The 16,159-nt window shown below is 45.5% G+C and overlaps 1 protein-coding gene across 2 annotated transcripts in view; it reads right to left on the reverse strand.

Moving 5' to 3' along the window:
* Positions 1-16,159, reverse strand: part of LOC126285452 (cytospin-A) — a 1,067,624-nt gene that overhangs the window by 861,398 nt on the left and 190,067 nt on the right. Inside the window, exon 1 of one of the 2 annotated variants that reach the window (XM_049984845.1) lies at positions 15,053-15,501. The exons of the other annotated variant lie outside the window; for it this stretch is intronic. The gene's annotated coding sequence lies outside the window, so the exon portion shown is untranslated. Of the gene's footprint in view, positions 1-15,052; positions 15,502-16,159 lie in introns of those variants that run through there. 2 annotated transcript variants of the gene reach the window in all.

Genomic DNA, 16,159 nt, shown 5'->3' on the forward strand with positions numbered 1-16,159 from the left:
CATTGTGACATGTGACATGAACATTACGAGAGTCTATAGAGCGATTTCGTTGTGTACGATGAGTTACGATTGGTATGGATATAAAAAAAAAACAGCACCACTTGCAGAGTTCTGCTGCTTCTTGATAGGGAAAAAGAGGACGTTGTACAGTCTACAGGGGTGATCGATTTAGCTAATTTATGTCACATGTGGCGATTTATACGTATTACTCCAAAACAATTTTCTAAATAAGGATTACTTTTATCACTTTTTTCATAGCTGTTATTTTTACAGCAATTGTAGTCTATATTTCAGAACAAAATTCAGTCGTCAATTGCACAGACAATTTTATTTCGCTTTACCGATTTCAGCAAATTATTTTCTCATTTCGGAAGCCTACAAAATTAGGCATATTGTAAATCATTAGACCTTGGCCATACATCTGGCGACAGAATTTTATTCTGAAAGGAGTATGTCTCTTATAAATTTTGTAGTAACTCCATCACCGCAAACAGCTGGCCAAATAATTTTTTTTTTTTTTTTTTTAAATTGGGTCTGGCGATCTGCGGTCACGTACACCAGTACCGTTGTACGTTCTAACAAAAAATGGCTCTGAGCACTATGGGACTTAACATCTATGGTCATCAGTTCCCTAGAACTTAGAACTACTTAAACCTAACTAACCTAAGGACAGCACACAACATCCAGTCATTAGGAGGCATAGAAAATCCCTGACCCCGCCGGGAATCGAACCCGGGAAGTTCTAACAGCACACCTACATCTACATACGCACTGAGGTGACAAAAGTCATAGGAATATTCACATAAATAGATGGCGGTAGTATCGCGCACACAAGGTATGAAAGGGCAGTGCACTGGCGGTGCTGTCATTTGTACTCATCTAATTCATGTAAAAATGATTCCGACGTGATTACGGCCGCACGACGGGAATTAACAGCCTTATAACGCGGAAACTGTAGTAGGAGCTAGAAGCGTGGGACATTCCATTTCGGAAATCGTTAGGGAATTCAGTATTCCGAGCTCCACAGTGTCAAGAGAGTACCGAGAATACCATATTTCAGGTATAATCGATGTGGGAAGTACGACGAACGTATCCGCTAGGACAGTGCGGCGAAATTAGGCGCTAATGGGCTACGGCAGCAGACGACCGAGGTGAGTGCGTTTGCTAACAACACAACATCAGCTGCATCGCTCTCCTGGGCTCGTGACCTTATCTGTCGGACCCTAGGCGACTGGAAAACCGTGGCTTTGTCAGATGAGTTCCAACTTCACGTGTTAAGAGCTGATGGTAGGGTTCGAGTGTGGCGCAGATCCCACGAAGCCGTGAACCAACATTGTCAACGAAGCATTGTGCAAGCTGGTGGTGATTCCATAATGGTGTGGGCTGTGTTTACATGGAATGGACTGGGTCCTGGTTACACTTTGCTACTTGAAATCCATACACAGAAATTCATGAACTTCATGTTCCCAGACAACGATGAACATTTATGGACGAGAGTGCGTCATGTGACATTCTGGACAATCCGAGCGAATGGTCTGGCAACCCAGATCGCCCGACTTGAATCCCATCGCACATTTATGGGAAATTATCGAAAGATCAGTTCGCGTACCAAATCCTGCACCGGCAACGCTTTCGAAATTATGGACGGGTACAAAAGCAGCATAGCCCAATATTTCTGCAGGGGACTTCCAACGACTTGTTGGGTTCATGCCACGTCGAGTTGCTGGACTACACCGGGCAAAAGGAGGTCCGACATGATGTTAGGGGGTATCCCGTGACTTTTGCCTCCTCAATGTATATACCCCCTCCCCCCAAGTGATTGTATAACGTACCTTGGAGGGTATTACTGTGTTCACGTATTGAACAAGAGAAAAATGACGCCTCTGTACGTACCCAAACTCTCAGACCTTGTCTGCACTATTCCTATGCGAGGAAACGACGGTGGCAGCATAAGGATCGCACAGTCTGCTTTGATTACGTATCCTCTACATTTTCCCAACAGGGTCTGACAGGACCTTTCTCGTCTTTCTTCAACGAACTCTTTTCTACAGTTCCCAGAGCATTTCTTTCGCACTTCCGTATGAGTTGGGTCGACCTGTTACGACCCTAGCAGCACCTCTTTCAGTCCGTCCCATGCCTCTTGCCTTGTTCACTTGACAAGGACTCCAAATACTGTAACAGAACTGTAGAACTGGTCGCACTAGCGTCTCGTATGCGATTTCCTTTACAGATGCGTTTCACTTTCCCAGAATCCTTCCAGCAAATCTGAGTCTTTCGTCCTTCATTCCTAAAACAAATTTTACGCGCATCTTGTGGTATCGATAGCTACGATGCCACGGCGTAGGTGCAAGTTCGTAGGATGCCACTACGACACCGACACCGACGACGGCGCCCTCTAGCCGGCGCTGGTCAGCTCTACGAGCGCCGCTGCAGAAGAGACGACCTAGCAACAATGTTTCTATTTCACAGTGGGCTAACCGCTACTTGTAACTTAGGAACTTGATGTACGGCTTCGCACCTACGTGCTCATCTGTGCGCAAAGTTAAGTAAAAGTGATTTTAGTTCACACGGCAGTGCCGACAGTTCTACCTCACCTGCTCTTCCTAACTTCCTACATTCGGCCTACCCTTCAGTTTTCAGGAGCAGACCCACACGCCGTCTTCCAGGCGGGATACAAAACATCTCATCTCTAATTCTTTTTAGCATTATCTCTAAACACTTTAAAGAGAGCCAGAGGAAATTTTGAACAAACTTTTCTGCGATTCCTTTCGATCGTCCAACAGCGATACTTCTCTGTACACAGCAACATGGTCAGCGAACAATCTTATAGCGTCGCTGACCAAATCTGACAAATCGTTTATGTATACTGAAAACATAAGAGGACCTACTACGCTCCGTGGAGGTACCCCTTGTGGTGTCCTCCGAATAGCGAGAGCCAAAGGCAAGGTTGGCAGCTCGCAACGGAACCACAAGTAAACAGAGTCGCTGGCAGATACGACGACGAATGAGAGACGGTGATGTAGACACGCCAGGAACAGTTTCCATACGCCACCATATGGGATCGCTTGCTTACGTCTGAGCGCAGTCCCGGTCAGTCCAGTCAAAAATCCTTGCCGAAGACGACAGCATCGTGTCTGTACCGAGCCAGCAATGCGACAGTTCCAGAACTCGGCATAAAAGTTTATAGTCACCTGTAGTTTGTAAGAAGAGACTAGTATTTTATTCTGTATCGAGTGGTACGGTAGTGCTTAGTTGTTGTTGTTTAGGTCTTCAGTCCTGAGACTGGTTTGATGCAGCTCTCCATGCAACTCTATCCTGTGCAATCTTCTTCATCTCCCAGTACCTACTGCAGCCTACATCCTTCTGAATCTGCTTAGTGTATTCATCTCTTGGTCTCCCACTTCGATTTTTACCCTCCACGCTGCCCTCCAATACTAAATTGGTGATCCCTCGATGTCTCAGAACATGTCCTACCAACCGATCCCTTCTTCTAGTCAAGTTGTGCCACAAGCTCCTCTTCTCCCCAATTCTATTCAATACCTCCTCATTAGTTATGTGATCTACCCATCTAATCTTCAGCATTCTTCTGTAGCACCACATTTCGAAACCTTCTATTCCCTTCTTGTCTCAACTATTTATCGTCCAAGTTTCACTTCCATACATGGCTACACTCCATAAAAATACTTTCAGAAACGACTTCCTGACATTTTAATCTATACTCGATGTTAACAAATTTTTCTTCTTCAGAAACGCTTTCCTTGCCATTGCCAGTCTACATTTTTTATCCCCTCTACTTCGACCATCATCAGTGCTCAGTAACAGTAATAAAAACTCATGGCATTCCTGTGGACAAGGATTGTTACAAAGTTAAGTATTTAATCTTGGTCAAGTTGCACTAAAGTGATTTAACATTTTATTTGTTGTAGTATCACCTCAGCCCCTCCACGAGTAAAGCTAAGTATCCACAAGTGTACTGAAGAGCGTTACTTCGTCTGGTACAACCCAACCGGTGTTACTTGAGCTTCGGTGCAACGCTGACGATTTAGTAATAATATACTTAGTTCTATTAGACAAATAGATTTCTAATCATCGAACAGCTGCAAAGGTACTCCGTACGATCGTACGTTGGTTAGTGGCCAACGATCTGGTACAATTTCGAACGCCTTTCTAAAACCTCGGAACGAGTTAGATACCCGATGACATGCACTTATTGTTTGCAATATGTCGTGTATGAGTAAACACGAATGGTACGCAACGGTTGATGAACGTCGCTGAAGGAATGTGATAGTTAATAATAATACTTCAGTAATACCTTTATTACTTGTAAACGCTTAGCTGTGTCCTCAGCAAAGCACACTGATTCTCTTGCACTTAATGACGTATAGCGTTCATCGTTCGGGAAACGCGACATCCACCAGGCGCAAAACAAAGTACACAGATGTGACTTTGGGAAGAAGTTGTTGGTGCACGCACACACACAGCTCTCTGGTGCTCGCACTGCAGACGTCGCGCTCAAGTGTTGAAACACAAGGGGAGGATCTTCCACAAACATGGCTGAGAGAAGGCTTATTACTACATAAACGAAAACACACACTTACACACACACACACACATACACACAGAGCAACCAGATAATTCGGCGGCGGTATAAACATGAGCGACCGGAGATAACGCATCCGCCCGTGTTTGTCTTTTGGTGTGTGTGAAGAGGTCTGCAGTGTACGTGACAGGCCGAGCCGGCGCCATGGGCAGCCGGAGGGGCGGGAGACGAGCAGCCAAAACATTCCGGCGCTAGGGGAGCGACGGGGCGCCGTCGCAATCAATACCGACGCCGATCACGTCTGCGCCGCCCTAGACAACACTACTGAGCGCCGCCGGCGCTTCTCCACATTGCCGGTGCTTCCTGCGCGGCACAAGATCCTCGCCGGATACAGCTCATATTTCCCACATACGACTGACTATCTTGCCGTCATTTATAAATACAGCGAGAAAACATATTCAGCGACATTCAAATACACTGCTTCATAACTGCTGAGCAACAACTGACACTCTCTAAGGGAAAACCGACAATTGTTCCCGAAGAACCGACAACTGCTATGTAACACCTCACAATTGCTACGGAACACCAGACCCATGATTGTAAAACGGAATGTACAGGGCAGGATGCGTTAGCTGCAGCGAAGCCTGTGTACGAACGTCCTACATGCATTTGGCAGTTCATGCATGTTGGACGAATGCTGCTGTGGAGCCGATTAGCGTGGCATTGCATGTAGTACGGTAACATGTCTGTAACACAACATCTGAGTGCTTACGATCGTGGACAAGTAGTTGGACGCCTCGAAGCCGCTCAAAGTGTCACTGCTGTGGCCACAGTCATGGGTGTAACCAAACGTGCCCTCACACGATTTAAAAACACCGACAAAGTTGGAAATGCTACGCGAAAGAATGCCGGTGGCCGTAGACGGATCACAACACCGCAACAGGATCAATGTGTAGCCTTAATGGCAAAAAGGAACGCACATTTTACTCCTAGGTAATCGCTGCAGACCTTGCAACGTTATCGGTACGTGTGTCTGACAGAACCATTTCGCAGCGATTCAGTCAGGTTGGTTTTGGTTTGTATGCTCGAAATCAGGTAAAACGCATGCCACTTCAACCACGCTATCGTCGAGAAAGAGTTCGTTAGTGCAGAGACCACGATGGTTGGGGGTCAGCAGCAGTGGACTAAAGTGATTTTTCCGATGAATCTCGGTTAACTGCGGCAAGCGATTCTAGCCACCAGTTAATGAGTAGAAAGATGCGAACACGTTACACACCACAGAATGTTCCCGCACGTCGTCTGTATGGTGCCGGCGTTATGGTGTCAGCAGGCATTATGGACAAGGGTCGAACAACGCTCCATATATGTGAGCGGGGTGTCGTTACAGCGCAGCGGTATTGCAGGGAGATTATTCTGGATCATGCCACTCTGTTTAGGGGTGCGGTAGATCCCGAATTACTATTTATGGACGACAATACCCATCCGCACAAGATCACTGAGGTATCGGACACACAGGACAGTGAAGATATTGAACGTATGGAATGGCCTACGTACCCCCAGGACCTAAACCCTATAGAACATACTTGAGATGCTCTTAACAGATGTGTTTCTCAATGAATCCATCTTTCCGAACCATTCAAGAACTGAAAACCGACTTGAGAGAGGAGTAGGACAATATCCCCCAATGACTCCTCAACAGTTTGGTAGCCAACATGAATACAGGTACAAAGTGTGCATTCGTGCCATATGAGAGCATATTGTTTTGCGGGAATCCGATATCGAGCTTTATGTTGGTAGTCTAATCTGTGTCAAACATGAACATTATCTGTGCCCTGTTTTCTTGCTTTCGAATGTGGCTTAAGATGAACCATTTTTCGTTACAAATATATCAGTCCATCTTCATTACGTACTTACCGTATTTGATGTCGTCCATCATTGCCTGCGATTATTGCTGTCCAACTTTGTCTCTGTTACTTAGCAGTTGCCAAGAAGTATAATTACTGCCTACAGTCTTCGGCACTCGGGTGTCATGCGCAAACTTTTAATGAAGTGGACGCACAGTATGACCCGTCTTCTAAGAGGGAGTCCCGCACGGTTCGGCACTCGGTCCCCTGCTGTACATTCCGTAAACAGTGGATACGCAATCGTGCCCACGCGTACAGATCGATCTGTACACCGGCGACACGACGCCATTTACATGGAGCATGAGCGTCTAGCTTATTCAGCTCAGACTCTACTCCGGGTGTGGCGACCTGATGCCATGGGAGGCAAAATGTGGGTTGGTTTTCAGTGCAGTGAAGAGCGAAACACACGTATTAGCGAGACGTTCAGTACCCGTAGACTTAGACAGACATCCCGTGTGGTGGAGTGCAATGGGGAAGCATGGCCAAGCGTCTGGATACCACTCTCAACAGCCGCCTAACATGGCTCCGACTCGTCGAAGAACTCAGGGGTAAAGCGCAGGTGGGGCTGCGCCAGACCTACCTACTGCTAAATCGTACGTCCTTTACAACACCTGCACACCTCTAAGGATGAAAGACATCCATGTCAGAAGATGATGCAGTACCAATCAGTGCAGAGCGTTCATAACAGGACACAAACAGCTATTAAATTATCACCGAAAATGTCACAACATTAGTCCTGGTTTGGTTGTGGACAATGGTTAGAAACTCGTGCCTCTACCTATAGGTTCTTTGCAGCATATGGACTGAAACATCTTTGGTACCAATCATCAACAAACTATTAGTGTTTTCATAAGAAATAGCTTTAGTACTGTGCCCTCTTTAAATTTTATCACTTCGACCAGTTTTTATTTGGGAATGACAGTCCGGAGTATTTACGTTGATAATGCCAGTAGTGTTCTGAGACAGCCGTAAATGCCAATAATATTAATGTGCCCTGGACGTGTGTGTGTGTGTGTGTGTGTGTGTGTGCGCGGCTTTGTTCTTGCTTTCACAACATTTTTGCCCCGTAGGTCTTACTGCATGGAAATGCCCTTTCAATCGTCTTTTCGGTCTTCCAGTCCATACATTTAAATCTTATTCGCTCATATTTTTTTCGAAATTTATTTTCCTTCAGGTTTCAATACCTTATCTAATGGTAGTAACATCTGGCGTATCATAGGTTCTCGATGTTTACTGGGTAAATTCAGGTAAATGCTAACATGTCCTCTGTCTTTAATGACTTCGCCGCGACAGACCATTGAACGACAACGTGTAATTTTACTTCTGTTCTTCATACACTGAAATTTTGCGAATCATAACTTAAACAAACGGGAGAAAAGTTATAACTGATAACGTAAACGTAACAAGAGAGATACGGAGGTGATTTCCAGTTCCAAGTTCCCACATGGAGGTCCCATGAATAGTCAGTTGCAGGCTCCGAAGACTACTTAACTACAGTTGCGTACGTTGGTAGGTCAACAACTTAGTGACGGGCATTATGTGACGTAATTTTTGTATTACAAATGGAGGCAATTTGCGCACGGAGAAGACACATGGGATGCGCTAGTAAGACGCAAACCTCTTCGTACTGAAACAGACGTCAAAAGTGTACAGTCTTCCCGGGTCTCAGTACTTAATATAGCATGAGGTTGATGTTGATAGTACTGTTCTTAGACATTAGTAAAAGAGTCTAATTCAGGATATATAGACGTATTCCTGTCATAAGAAGGCACGATACAACAAGCACACTGAGAGAAAGCTTGGTGCCTCGATGACGTACGATTCACGACTCATAAGTAAAGAAGAACAGGGAATGGTTGTGCAAGTATTATTTAACTGTGAACGCCAAGAACTATCTGACGGGCTACAAGTCGGAATGGAATTTAAAAAATCTCCCCTGCTTCGGTCACAAGTCGGCAGGGAAGAGTTCAGGGGGAATACTATGTGAAATACGTAAATGAATAATTGTTCTTGGTACAGCATATGATCGGAATACTAGCCACAACATTAACAAAATAAAGAAGGGAAGAATCAAGAAACTCCAAAACAACAGCTGTAAAGGAATTTGTGGGGGCCGCATAAAACAACATTTTTCTAATGGCATTTACAGAAACGTAAAAATGGTGCGCACTGCGAATGAGACACAAACAGAGACGGAGCAGTTACTCAAACAACAGAGCTACACTACTTTGGGCGAAGCTGTTCTACCAACAGCTGAGCTACAGTGTCTGAGGACACTATCCTTCCACATAAACGGGTATCCTTCCAAAGAACGGCGGAACTCTGCAGTACTCTTTTGCTTCCTAAATACACTCCTGGAAATGGAAAAAAGAACACATTGACACCGGTGTGTCAAACCCACCATAATTGCTCCGGACACTGCGAGAGAGCTGTACAAGCAATGAACACACGCACGGCACAGCGGACACACCAGGAACCGCGGTGTTGGCCGTCGAATGGCGCTAGCTGCGCAGCATTTGTGCAACGCCGCCGTCAGTGTCAGCCAGTTTGCCGTGGTATACGGAGCTCCATCGCAGTCTTTAACACTGGTAGCATGCCGCGACAGCGTGGACGTGAACCGTATGTGCAGTTGACGGACTTCGAGCGAGGGCGTATAGTGGGCATGCGGGAGGCCGGGTGGACGTACCGCCGAATTGCTCAACACGCGGGGCGTGAGGTCTCCACAGTACATCGATGTTGTCGCCAGTGGTCGGCGGAAGGTGCACGTGCCCGTCGACCTGGGACCGGACCGCAGTGCCGTAGGGGACCGCACCGCCACTTCCCAGCAAATTAGGGACACTGTTGCTCCTGGGGTATCGGCGAGGACCATTCGCAACCGTCTCCATGAAGCTGGGCTACGGTCCCGCACACCGTTAGGCCGTCTTCCGCTCACGCCCCAACATCGTGCAGCCCGCCTCCAGTGGTGTCGCGACAGGCGTGAATGGAGGGACGAATGGAGACGTGTCGTCTTCAGCGATGAGAGTCGCTTCTGCCTTGGTGCCAATGATGGTCGTATGCGTGTTTGGCGCCGTGCAGGTGAGCGCCACAATCAGGACTGCATACGACCGAGGCACACAGGACCAACACCCGGCATCATAGTGTGGGGAGCGATCTCCTACACTGGCCGTACACCTCTGGTGATCGTCGAGGGGACACTGAATAGTGCACGGTACATCCAAACCGTCATCGAACCCATCGTTCTACCATTCCTAGACCGGCAAGGGAACTTGCTGTTCCAACAGGACAATGCACGTCCGCATGTATCCCGTGCCACCCAACGTGCTCTAGAAGGTGTAAGTCAACTACCCTGGCCAGCAAGATCTCCGTATCTGTCCCCCATTGAGCATGTTTGGGACTGGATGAAGCGTCGTCTCACGCGGTCTGCACGTCCAGCACGAACGCTGGTCCAACTGAGGCGCCAGGTGGAAATGGCATCGCAAGCCGTTCCACAGGACTACATCCAGCATCTCTACGATCGTCTCCATGGGAGAATAGCAGCCTGCATTGCTGCGAAAGGTGGATATACACTGTACTAGTGCCGACACTGTGCATGCTCTGTTGCCTGTGTCTATGTGCCTGTGGTTCTGTCGGTGTGATCATGTGATGTATCTGACCCCAGGAATGTGTCAATAAAGTTTCCCCTTCCTGGGACAATGAATTCACGGTGTTCTTATTTCAATTTCCAGGAGTGTACATGTATGTAAGCCGGTGGGCTGCTTTGCGTTATTTGTCTAAAAATCCCTCACCCTCAGGCTTATTTATATGATTTACATGTCTCCGTCACGAACTGTACACAGGCTTGCGAAGTATTTATGCACGTGTAAATGTACAGAAACGTAAAATTGTGCACACCACAAAATCGCAGAAAAATAGCGTCGTATGACTACAATAGCAATGAGTCATAACTATAATCAGTCAACTCATAAAAATATTTGAGCGTCACAGTTTGTATTGATAATAACATTGACACAGTCGTAAGTAAAGTGAGCTGCAGGCTTCACTTTATACGTAGGATACTGGAAATTTGCAGTAAGTCCGCAAAGGATACAGCTTACGAACGCCTTGTGCGACCCATCCTAGAATATACGAAGGTCATTTCAAAAGTCTTGCACGCTGCGCATGTGCGAATGTCACGATGGTGTGATCAAGTTGAAATTCATGTCAGTTGTGAGCAAGTCTTTAGGCGTGACGGTCGTATATGTTTCTGCTGGTTCACGTGGGTGGGTCGTGAATAATTCAGTGTTAAAACGGAAGCTGAAATCGAGCCAGGTCGGATTGCATGTAGTGACCAGCATTCCTAAATCAGAATCGAATTCCTACGTGGAAAGAGCCCAGCACAGTACCGCGGCGGTCTGCTCGTTTCCGCGAAGGTCGGGCAAGCACTGAGGACAATCCAAGAAATCGAAGGCATCAACTGCAACGGATTACACGTCTCAAGTTATTGTGACTGCCATTTTCAGACACCATCGTCGAAAAACGTACCAGGAAATTGCACACGAGGCCAAAATGTCTCACTTCAGTTTGCAGAATCATAACTGAAAAGCTAAAGATGAAACAAGTAGCTGCCAGATGGGTTCCGCTTGATCGGAGTGAAGATCAGAGGAGAGTTCGCGAAAGAATCGGAGAAGAATTTCTTCAATGTTAACGAACGGACTGTGAACAGTTTCTGAAAAGGACTTACATTTGATGAAATATGGAAAAACAGCCACAATGAAAAAGTTCCGATTTTCCACGACCGATAAAATTCCGCCACCAACGATCATAGTTGAAAGTGATGATGATCTATGCGTATGACATGAATGGAGTAATGGCTACAAATGTAGTGTCCGAGGGTACGTCTGTAACAGGCGCATACAACAAGCTGTTTCTGCAAAATGCTTTGCGCCCAAAAATTCATCAAAGAAGGCCTGACATGCTTGCAGCTGGTATCCTCACTTTGCACGTACCAGTGCGAGGAACGTTCTAAAAATATGGATGGGAAACACTTCCCCACCCACCATAGTCATAATACGAGTCCACCAGTGTTCGATTTGTTTCTCAAACTGAAGGGACAGCCCCATGGAAAACATTTTGATACAGTTGATGAACCTCCCAGTTATGCGGCCAGAGTAATCAGACAGCCCAACAATGAAGGTGCCCTATCCGGCAAACAGAAGTTGCCAAAATGTTGAGAAGCTGTCATAAACAAGAATGGAGATTATACCGAGGGCCTATAAAGGTATTTTGTTAAATAAATTATTTTCTTCAGTTCTATATTACAGTGTACAGAACTTTTCAAATGATTCTCGGAGTTCGAGTGCATGGTGCCTTTAGCAAACAGGACTAACAGAAGAGACTAATGTCATACAAAAAAGGGCAGCACGAATGGTTCTAGATTTATGTGACTCACGGTAGACGGTCGCAGAGATGTTGAGAAACCTGAACAAACAAACGCTTGAAGATAGAGGCAGACTATCCCAAGAAAGCCTACTTAATATGTTCGAAAAACCAGCCCTAAGTGATGATTCTAGGAGTGTAGCAGGACCCGCTCCGTATCTCTACCGCAGGGATCGGGAAGACACGAATACACTAATTACGCGCATAAAGGCCTTTAAATAACCAATGCGCTCCGTTCGCATTGGAACGGCAAAAACCCTCAAATCAAGCACAACGATGCCACGTCATGCACTTAACAGTGGTTTGCAGAGTGTTTATGAAGATGCAGGTACTCTTTTACTCAACAGATCGTACACTGGTACAACGCTATCAACTTAAGATGTGTAGTCGTTATAAGAGTAGTGCCATTAGATAAGAGTGACAGGTAGTGTCACAAAATTTAGACAAACAAAAGCGAGTCTAAACCCCGGCGCTGTGCTTTTCCAGGGACCGGCAGCGCCGGGAAAGAACAGCTGCACAATGGGACACAGCCGAGCCGCCTTAAAAAGGCTATAACCAGATATTCATGCGACGCGAACTGCGTGCATCGAGCCATTGTTTTCAGGCGACGCTGTCGACAGCAGTGACTGCCGGCTAGCTATCCCACGGCGATGAATAAACTCTCACTTTGTGTGCCCTCCCAAGGGCGCCCATACGACAGTTTGTAGGGGAGGGGAAGAACATTGTTAATATTTTGCAAGACGAATGGCGACTTCTACGTAACCATAAAAAAGTCGCAGTTCAGACCCCGTTAAAAACTTGCGTAATATCAACTTATAAATTATTTTCTTGATAGTAAAACAACACCTGACTACACCACACACACACACACACACACACACACACACACACACACACACACACGTTTTTAATGTTATGTCTCATAACTAATAAGAACTAAAAATTTCATGTCAGAGAACTAACCAGGTGTTTATGAAGCGGCAGAAAAGCCAAATCACGGTAGTCCAACCTGGATTTAGACCTTGTTGCACTAACAACGAATTCAACATACCAGTGGTGCGCTCTCCCATAGAGCAACCGGTGTAGATAAGATAATGATCTGCCCTGTTGTAATACGTAACTAGTATAGAGTGAAAGATAAAGTGCTGGGCGACAGAGCGTAACGTCCTATGATCACAAACACACAAAACATCAGGAACGGTTATTAAGTTGGATACTATGGCATGAAAGTAATTAGATATGACTTTGGATTCGTTGGCTACGCTTCGCAGAGGTAGCACCTCGTTTGAGCATATTTGTTGCAGCATGTTGCAGATCTTGCGTTGTCGTCCGTCTTCTAGTACAACACGAGACGATGAAAAACAGAGAAATGTGTGTATATGTTTCGACGATAAACATGTTGTTACAATGAGTGGCCACAATGTTTGAAACAGTGAAAATAACTGAAATATATATACTGCATCCACGAGACGAAATGAACACACATTCTCTGCAATCTTTTTATGTCTTTCTCTATTTCACTTTATCTTGAGCTAATATTTTAATCTCTGCATTCAGGCTGCTGGTAATGGCCTCAGAAGTAGTAGGAAATATTTCATCGCGAAGTTGTAACTCACTCGTACGTCCGTGTTTTCTTACAAATAAATTTATTTTTGGGTAAATTCCGCCTTGAGCATTCACGATGTTTTCTTCTTTCTATCCAGAGACGTTTCGCTGAAATTACAGCATCATCAGACACGATTTTCCACACAGAATAAAGTAATGTTAATCTTAACATGCCCAGCAGTAAATTTTCGTTGTAAATACTCTTCACATTAAGCTCAGTACGGTTGCAGATGAAAAACTGTGAACGAAAAATAGCTGTAAAGAAAAATTCAGAAAAACAAAAACCAACATTATATGGTAAGAAGTTACATATAATTTTTTTGTTTGTTGTCACGTTTGTGAAAAAGTTTTCTTAAAAAGTGAAATTTCTATTTTTATAGACAGTAGGGAGCACTTTTACTGTTGTTTAATAAAAAGAAAATAACGATACCCACTGATGATGTTGTAACTTCAGCAAAACGTGCCTATGTAAAAGGGGAAAAAATGTATTTGCTCAAGGCAGAATCTATCCAGAAACAACTTTATAATATATTTATTTTGTACTGCTGCAGCACCTAGAGAAAATCATAACGTCAAACGATTTTCCAACGGCTAATGTTCTTCACAATTAATTGCACGTTCACAATTTGCATTTTCTACCACAGTAGAATACTTGCAAATTTTTTTCATCCTCTCGCCACCCTTCCTCACTAAACTGAACGTCGCTGCTCTGTATAAAAGAAAAGACGGAAGATTTGTGTTTAAAACACCGTCGAATTCATTAGCGACGGAGCGCAGTCTCAGACTGTGGAAGGAAATCGACAGTACCATTTCATAGGAACTATCGCGGCATTTGCATCAAACATTTTAGGGAAATGACAAAAGGAAAACCTACATATGGATGACCAGAGGGGAGTTTTAACTGCCATCTTCCCGAATACGATTCCAGCGTAACATCACTGCCCCATCTCATTGTAGTGCTCAGAGATATGTTTGTTTACTTGATCTTATCCGCGATGAAAATGATTAGCACTGCGCATGTGTCTGATAATTCAGTGATAAATGCAAGCCATCTTCTATCACAGAGAGCATTTTTGTTAATCAACAGTATATTTCAAAGGAGCAGTGGTAGACTCGTCTCAACACTCAGTTTTCGTTTTAGCTGCGGACAATTTACTATGGCCTGGTGATCCTAATTTCTGTGCGGCCATCGAAATTTAGATTTATCGTGTATTTCCTAAATCCTTAAGGCAAATGCTGAGACGGTTCCTTAGGAAAATACATCGCCGATTTCCTTCCCCGGTTCAAGGTTGTGTCTGTCTCTAATAACATCTTCGTCGACGGGAAGTTCAACCTTAACTTTCCTTCTTTTCTTTGCTGCGAAGACTTACAGCTCCATTTTCGTGCTGGTAACAGTTATGCTACAGTCATCACATGTTTATATAGTTTTTCGTTGTCCTACTGGCACAGTTGTACGAGTCTGTTTACATCTGATGTAAGTTTTCTGTAAGCCTAAGTGCTTTTGGATCGAATAGTCCCGAATAGGAAATACGGTCACAATTTGAAACAAGTGCATAAGTCAGAAACGCAAGTGGAGAGGGGCACTTACCCATGATTGCAGCAATGACGACTGACGGGTCACATCAAACGAAGCAGTAGTCGAAAGCAGATCACTGATCGCACGAAGATCACCCCACAATTGAAAGTTATTTAATTTCCTGTTGAAAGAAGCGTAATAACACTAAAAGCACTACACTGTACAGTCGCCGAATGACGGGGCCGTTTGGAGCTGGCGAGTGGGGTGCGTTGACAGAATATCAGATCGAACGAGGGTGATTTCACCCTCCACGCTAAACGACGCCGCTTCCAGTAGCAACTCCCCACTCTGGTTGGTAGAACGGTGCACTATATTCAGCGCCAGAGACACTGTTGGGGCGCTGCTCAGGGACTGAAAAATAATTCAGAACTGCCGACGTCGGGCTCTCCTTTAAGCAAAACAACGCAAGCGGGCGCCGTTGTGCGACGACGGGCTTACGGCGTTTGCGCGCTGCCGCTACAGCCGTATGCCCACTACTGGCTTTCGACGTGGGCAGCGGTGCGCGCGGGACAAGCACAGGAAGAGAATGGGTGGCGAGAGGGGAGGGGGGGAGGAGGGGGGGACGCATTATGGGCGCGGAGGGCGGGAGAGGGGACGCGGTGTGCGCGCGCACCGGCCGCAGGCAGGGGTGAGAGGAAGGAGACCCGGGTCACAACGAGCACAAAAAACGCCCAAAAACAGTACAGCCAACCTGGCGCGGAACCACGTTTGTTTACATCGGCGTCGGCAGACGGGCGCCGTCGGAAACAGAGCGCGCGCAGGTTTCGGATGTCCTACTCCGTCAGTCTTAAAGGCGGGACACACCTGTCCATTGAAGGATGATCTTTTACGCTGACGACAAGGATTTAGTTTCCATAACAACACATATTACAAAACGCAATTTTTCTCTAACTTCTGGTTACCTAGAGAAGTATCAGAATTTATGTGCTACCTGCTGTGGCCATTTCTTAATTTAATAAAGTTTAAACTTGAGTATTATGATTTTTCTGGAAAAAGAAAATCTTCTCTATAAAAATCACCATCGATTTTGTAATCAGGGATTTTGCCATCTCTGTTCGTCTATGAAGTCCATAGTACCGTACACGAAGGTCCCAGGATTGGTGCTGTGGTTTGCGACTT

The sequence above is a fragment of the Schistocerca gregaria genome, chromosome 8 (assembly GCF_023897955.1).
Source record: "Schistocerca gregaria isolate iqSchGreg1 chromosome 8, iqSchGreg1.2, whole genome shotgun sequence".
Lineage (NCBI taxonomy): Eukaryota > Metazoa > Arthropoda > Insecta > Orthoptera > Acrididae > Schistocerca > Schistocerca gregaria.